The sequence below is a fragment of the Ranitomeya variabilis genome, chromosome 4, assembly GCF_051348905.1.
Source record: "Ranitomeya variabilis isolate aRanVar5 chromosome 4, aRanVar5.hap1, whole genome shotgun sequence".
In the NCBI taxonomy this organism is placed as follows: Eukaryota; Metazoa; Chordata; class Amphibia; order Anura; family Dendrobatidae; genus Ranitomeya; species Ranitomeya variabilis.
In genome coordinates this window covers 628,568,500-628,576,516 of record NC_135235.1, presented here as the reverse complement: position 1 = coordinate 628,576,516, position 8,017 = coordinate 628,568,500, and positions in this window count along the sequence as shown.

Below are 8,017 nucleotides of genomic sequence, written 5' to 3'. Positions count from 1 at the left end.
GCCCTAACTAAGGTCACCACTGACCTTTTAACCGCCAAGAGCAAGCGACACTACTCTGTTCTCCTCCTCCTCGACCTGTCGGCTGCCTTTGACACAGTGGACCATTCCCTATTATTACAGACCCTCTCATCCCTTGGCATCACAGACTTGGCCCTATCCTGGATCTCATCATACCTAACAGACCGGACATTCAGCGTCTCCCACTCACACACCACCTCCTCACCTCGCCCCCTCTCTGTCGGAGTCCCACAAGGTTCAGTCCTTGGGCCCCTGCTCTTCTCCATTTACACCTTTGGCCTGGGACAGCTCATAGAATCTCATGGCTTTCAGTATCACCTCTATGCTGATGACACACAGATCTACATCTCTGGACCAGATATCACCTCCCTACTAACCAGAATCCCTCAATGTCTGTCCACTATTTCATCCTTCTTCTCCGCTAAATTTCTGAAACTTAACATGGACAAAACAGAATTCATCATCTTTCCCCCATCTCGCGTGACCCCCCCAACGAACCTATCCATTACAGTAAATTGCTGCCCACTCTCCCCAGTCCCACAAGCTCGCTGCCTCGGGGTTATCCTGGACGCTGATCTCTCCTTCAAACCACATATCCAAGCCCTTTCCACTTCCTGCCGACTTCAACTCAAAAATATTGCACGAATCCGTTCATTCCTCAACCAAGAATCTGCAAAAACCCTAGTCCATGCCCTCATCATCTCTCGTCTTGACTACTGCAACCTCCTGCTCTGTGGCCTGCCCTCAAACACTCTCGCACCCCTCCAATCTATTCTAAACTCTGCTGCCCGACTAATCCACCTGTCCCCCCGCTATTCTCCGGCCTCTCCCCTCTGTCAATCCCTTCACTGGCTCCCCATTGCCCAGAGACTCCAGTACAAAACCCTAACCATGACGTACAAAGCCATCCACAACCTGTCTCCTCCTTACATCTGTGACCTCATCTCCCGGTACTTTCCTACACGCAACCTCCGATCCTCACAAGATCTCCTTCTCTACTCCCCTCTTATCTCCTCTTCCCACAATCGTATACAAGATTTCTCTCGCGTATCACCCCTACTCTGGAACCCTCTACCACAACACATCAGACTCTCGCCCACCATCGAAACCTTCAAAAAGAATCTGAAGACCCACCTCTTCCGACAAGCCTACAACCTGCAGTAACCACCGATCAACCAACCGCTGCACGATCAGCTCTATCCTCACCTACTGTATTCTCACCCATCCCTTGTAGATTGTGAGCCCTCGCGGGCAGGGTCCTCACTCCTCCTGTACCAGTTATGACTTGTATTGTTCAAGACTATTGTACTTGTTTTTATTATGTATACCCCTCCTCACTTGTAAAGCGCCATGGAATAAATGGCGCTATAACAATAAATAATAATAATAATAATAATACACACTTGTTTGCGGAAAAAACTGGGACTGGGATAACAGTGACCTTCTACAGAAAGTGCTGATAAGACGGTCAAGAGAAATTTAATTTAACCAGAGTGTGGAAAAGTTTTGACCACCCCTCGTAGGATCCAAATGAAGTGCATTGGATCTCCTTGCTCCCTCACAACCTGCAGCAATTCTTCGTGGCATAGATGTCACTAAGGGTTAAAATCTTTCTGCATTCTGCAGGAACATTGGGCTATGAGGACAAAACAGTTTCTTGAAATTGGCTCAGAAATTGGGCTTCAAGATCACTTCTCACTTGAGTTTTTCCTTTCTTAGTATACTCTCAGTACAGTTGTACAAGTAAACCCTACAAGGCTGACCACTTCAAATACCAACCCAAGGTAATCTCGCACTAGTGACCATGCCTTGTTCGAAAATTACTCAGATCATCTATTTTTCCATTCTTTTGTGGATTCACAGCGAAAGTATCTAGTGTCTAATTTCCATAGAGGGAAGCTCCAGTTAGGAAAGGGCAGATATCTAATGAAGTATCCATTCTGTGTATACCAACCATTTGCATACAATAATTCATGCTTGTATATACAGTATAATTACATCCTAATTGTGTTATCTGGTGCCTATTTCTTTCTCCTGATCTGACACCGATCATGAAGAAGTGCGGCTAAACTTGTCTCGATCATTAGCTGAGCATGAGATAATTGACTTATGAACTGTCCTACTCTCGTTATGTCAGATCAGGCGGAAGAGAGAGATGTTGGACAACCTCTTTAAAATGTGTTCCCAAAGATTAATAAACATCTGCTTTTATAAGCTATATCGTGTTTGGATCATTTTTTCATTTAGGGTATGTGCACACGTTCAGGATTTTTTGCGGTTTTTTTGCATTTTTTTCGCAATAAAACCGCGATAAAAACGCATATATATGCATCCTATCATTTAGAGTGCATTCCGCAATTTTTGTGCACATGATGCGTTTTTTTCCGCGAAAAAAACGCATCGTAAAAAAAAAGCAGCTTGTTCATTAATTTTGCGGATTTTTCTCGTTTTTCTCGCTATTTAATGCATTGGGAAAGCTTCGGAAAAAAAACGCAAAAAAATTGCGCAAAAATGCGAAAAAAAAACGCATGCGGATTTCTGGCACAAATGTCCGTTTTTTGTCGGGAAATTTCTGCAAGAAATCCTGAACGTGTGCACATACCCTTAAGCTACAAAGTCAAATGCACATTACAATGATACAAAAGCAGTGTATGAGTTTAATCAATACAGGTCAAAAGTCCTTGTCTTATCGTATAGCTTTTCCCCTGCTTGACTTCCATCTATCTCCTCCCTTCTCTGGTTCTATGAAGCCAGAGCTGTCCATCAAAAAAGGGGGGATAGGGGCAAAGATGAAAAGGTCAATTTAAATGATTGGCCCTGCCATGAAGCACCAAGCAGCTGGAATTTTTTTTGAACAATCATTCTATGCTGACAGAGTCCCTTTAAAAGCATGTGTGAGATTTATTTCTGATTTCCTGTCAAAAACAGTAGGAATTTTGTATGACCGCCAAAATCAGTAAAAAATATTCTATAGTAGACAGTGAAGGAACTGGGATTTATTGTCAGTATGTCACATCCACTGGTTACACCGCAGAAAGTATAGTATCATGCAACCTTGCAGGCGAAGACCCTTCATCAGATGTATAGGCTATGTTCACTGCATATTGATCAAGATGATTCAAGGGTGTGGGGTGGGATTCCCCTAAACAGGGTTAAGCAGAATCCAGGTTTGAATCCCTTACAGAGTTATTTTCCTCCTATTGAAGCCCTAGATTCCTCTTTCATTGCCCCATAAAGTATGATGCCAACCAAAGTTCCCCCCCCAAACACGGTATGATACCCATACAGTGAATTACTACAAAGAGCCCTCGAGATTCACAGTATGATGACCCTACTGTACCTACCTGGCAAAGTATGATGACCCCGACACAGCCCTCCGCACAATATGATAGTCGCCACACTGTATGTTGGCCCTCACATAGCCCTTCAAACAGTATAACAGCCCACACATAACCCTCCAAACGTTATTATGGCCCCCACATAGCACTACAAACAATATAATGGTCCCCACATAGCCGTCCAAACAGTATAATAGCCCCCACATGGTCCTCCAAACAGTATAATCACCCTAAATAGCCTTCCATATAGTAGAATTGGCTCCACATAGCCTTCCATTTAATATAATAGGCTCCCTTAGCCCTCCATATAATGGTACCACATAACCTTCCATATAATATAATGGTCTCACATAACCCTCCATATAATATAATATCCCCCACATTGCCTTCCGTATAATATAATGGCTCCATTATGCAAAAGAATAGGATATCAGGAAGGGGGCAAACACTTTTTCACATAACTGTATACAGTATCATGCCCCACATTCCACTATATATCGTATGATGCTCCCACAGCCCGTAAATACATTATAACATAACCACAACTCCATACATAAAGTATGATTCCTCCACAGCTCTCTATATACAATATGATGACCCTGCAGTTACCTATATACAAACCCCTAGACACAGTATGATGCAACACAGATCTCTATGTACATGATGGCCCAACAACCCCTATTTACAAAGGAGCCCACCGGCGCCAGTGGGGGAGCAGATGGGAGTTGTTTTTTTTTTTTTTAATATATATTAGCGAGCACATGGTGGCCACACTAATAATAATAATAATAATCTTTATTTTTATATAGCACTAACATATTCCGCAGCGCTTTACAGTTTGTACACATTATCATCGCTGTCCCCGATGGGGCTCACAATCTAAATTCCCTATCAGTATGTCTTTGGAATGTGGGAGGAAACCGGAGTGCCCGGAGGAAACCCACGCAAACACGGAGAGAACATACAAACTCTTTACTATAATGGATGACTATGGGCTGTGCATTATACTATATGTATGACTGGGTTGTGCTTTATACTACATTGATGATTATGGGCTCTGCATTATGCTATCTGTATGACTATGGGCTGTCAATTATACAGTATATGTATGACTATTGACTGTGCGTTATACTATACAGCTCTGGCAAAAATTAAGAGGCCACAGCAAAATTATCAGTTTGTCTATTTTCTCTTTATGGGTATATTTTTTTAGTAAAATGTATATTGTTCTTTTATTCCATAAACTACTGACAACATGTCTCCGAATTTCCAAGCAATAAATTTTGTATTTATTTTCTGAAAATGAGAAATGGTCAAAATAACAAAAAAATGCAGTGCTTGCAGACCTCAAATAATGCAAAAAAAGCAAGTTCATAATCATTTAGAAACAACAATACTAATGTTTTAACTCAGGAAGAGTTCAGAAATCAATATTATGTGGAATAACCATGATTTTTATTCACAGCTTTCATGCGTCTTGGCATGCTTTCCACCAGTCTTTCACACTGCTTTGGGTGACCTTATGCCACTCTTGGTACAAAAATGTTAGTAGTTCTTCTTTGTTTGATGGCTTGTGACTATCCATCTTCCTCTTGATTACATTCCAGAGGTTTTCAATGGGGTTCAGGTCTGGAGATTGGGCTGGCCATGACAGGGATTTGATGTGGTCATCCTTCATCCACACCTTGATTGACCTAGCTGTGTGGCATGGCGCATTGTCCTGCTGGAAAAACCAGTCCTCAGAGTTGAGGAACATTGCCTGAGCAGAAGGAATCAATTGTTTTTCCAGGATAACCTTGTATGCGGCTTGATTCATACATCCTTCGCGAAGAACAACCTGCCCAATTCAAGCCTTGCTGAAGCATCCCCAGATCATCACCGATCCACCACCAAATTTCACAGTGGGTGCAAGACACTGTGGCTTGTATGCCTCTCCAGGTCTCCATCTAACCATTAGATGACCAGGTGTTGGGCAAAGCTGAAAATTAGACTCATCAGAGAAGATCCAGTCCTCTATGGTCCAGTCCTTATGATCTTTGGCAAACTTCAGCCTTGCTCTCCTTTGCTTGTCATTGATGAAAGGTTTTTTTTCTAGCTTTACATGATTTGAGTCTTGCCTCTAGGAACCTGTTACGAACTGTTCTTGCCGTGCACTTCACCCCAGCTGCCATTTGCCATTCCTTTTGTAGGTCACTTGATGTCATCCTGCGGTTGCTGAGTGACATTTGAATAAGATGACGGTCAGCCCGGTCAGTGGAGAGTCGTTATCGCCCTCTGCCGGTCTGTAGCTTAGTTGTCCCCAATGTCTGCTACTTGACCTTGTTGTAATGGACTGCCGTCTTAGAAATTTTAATGATGGAGGCAGCATGGCGCTCACTGTGTCCCTCTGCTAGTAAAGCCAGAATTGAGCCCTTCTTTTCCTCACTCAAGACTTTTCTTTTCAACTCCTTTGGCATGGTTAAAAGTTATTTATTTATTTTACTATTACTTTTGGGATATTACTAGCACTTGTTTTGCCATCCAGCTTGTCCTATTGCAAGAGGATTCTGAACACCACAGCAGTGTTTTTTATACTTTCCTTCTATAAATAAGATTTGGGTCAGGTGATCACCTAATCATAAGTATATTAAGTAGAATGAGGTGTACTCTGCGTGGAATTCAACTGACACTGGAATGGAATGGCTGTCAGACATGTAGAGAAGCTGATTTTTATAAAACTGCAGTGGTCTCTTAATTTTTGCCAGGGCTGTATGTATGACTGGGTTGTGCCTTATTCTATGGTTATGGGCTCTGCATTATACTACATGTATGACTGTGGGCTGTGCATTATACTACATGGATGACTATAGGCTGTGCATTACAGGGGCGGACATACTGCCTGTGAAGCCCATGCAACTGCACAGGGGTACAGAGGGGGAGAGGGGTCCAGCGTTGGAAAGTTCACTATTATGTCTTCTGTAGTGTTGAGCATTCCGATACTGCAAGTATCGGGTATCGGCCGATACTTGCTGTATCGGAATTCCGATACCGAGATCCGATACTTTTGTGGTATCGGGTATCGGGTATCGAAACAACATTAATGTAATAATGTGTAAAAGAGAGAATTAAAATAAAAAATATTGCTATACTCACCTCTCCGACGCAGCCCGGACCTCAGCGAGGGAACCGGCAGCGTTGTTTGTTTAAAATTCGCGCGTTTACTTGGTTACGTGAAGTCCCGGCTTGTGATTGGTCGCGGCGGCCATGTTGCCGGGACGCGGACCAATCACAGCAAGCCGTGACGTAATTTCAGGTCCTTGCAGGATTTTAAAATTACGTTCCGGCGTTGTGATTGGGCGCGTCGTGGTCACATGGGCGACGTAACCAATCACAAGCCGGGACGTCACGGGAGGCTGGACACGCGCACATTTTAAAATGCGCGCGTGTCCAGCCTCCCGTGACGTCCCGGCTTGTGATTGGTCGCGGCGGCCATGTTGCCGGGACGCGGACCAATCACAACGCCGGAACGTAATTTTAAAATCCTGCAGGACCTGAAATTACGTCACGGCTTGCTGTGATTGGTCCGCGTCCCGGCAACATGGCCGCTGCGACCAATCACAAGCCGTGACGTCACGGGAGGCTGGACACGCGCACATTTTAAAATGCGCGCGTCCAGCCTCCCGGCTTGTGATTGGTTGACCGCGATGCAACCAATCACAAGCCGGGACGTCACGGGAGGCTGGACACGCGCCCATTTTAAAATGCGCGCGTGTCCAGCCTCCCATGACGTCACGGCTTGTGATTGGTTAATGGCGGCCATGTTGCCGGGACGCGGACCAATCACAGCAAGCCGTGACGTAATTTCGTCACGGCTTGCTGTGATTGGTCCGCGTCCTGGCAACATGGCCGCCCTGACCAATCACAAGCCGGGACTTCACGTAACCAAGTAAAAGCGCGAATTTTAAACAAACAACGCTGCCGGTTCCCTCGCTGAGGTCCAGGCTGCGTCGGACAGGTGAGTATAGCAATATTTTTTATTTTAATTCTTTATTTTACACATTTATATGGATCCCAGGGTCTGAAGGAGAGTTTCCTGTCCTTCAGACCCTGGGAACCATCAGGAATACCGTCCGATACTTGAGTCCCATTGACTTGTATTGGTATCGGGTATCGGTATCGGATTGGATCCGATACTTTGCCGGTATCGGCCGATACTTTCCGATACCGATACTTTCAAGTATCGGACGGTATCGCTCAACACTAGTCTTCTGTGTTTCAGAGACATAAATACATTGGCCAGAAGGTGGCAGCATTACAGTGTTAGGGCCTCTCTATAGCGCTGGAGGCTGTTGGAAGCCATTTTGGCCTCATGGATGCTGTTTATCTCTCCCTGATTTTCAGCCCAACTGGTTGTTTCCACACAGCACAGTCAGTGAGGTATTTTCCCCTTGTTAGAGCTCACCATATTGTATTATGTAGCTACTCCGTTCTATATGTTTTATATCAAAGTAGTCTTGATATTACAGATGTTTATACTACCGCCATGTTGTGCAATTACACTGTGAATGTCCTGTACTATACATAATGTATGGTGATATGTTGTATGCCTTGTACTGAGTACTTTCATTTTTTCTCATAGTTTTACACTATCCTATTAATAAAAGTTGTAAAGGACCCCATGT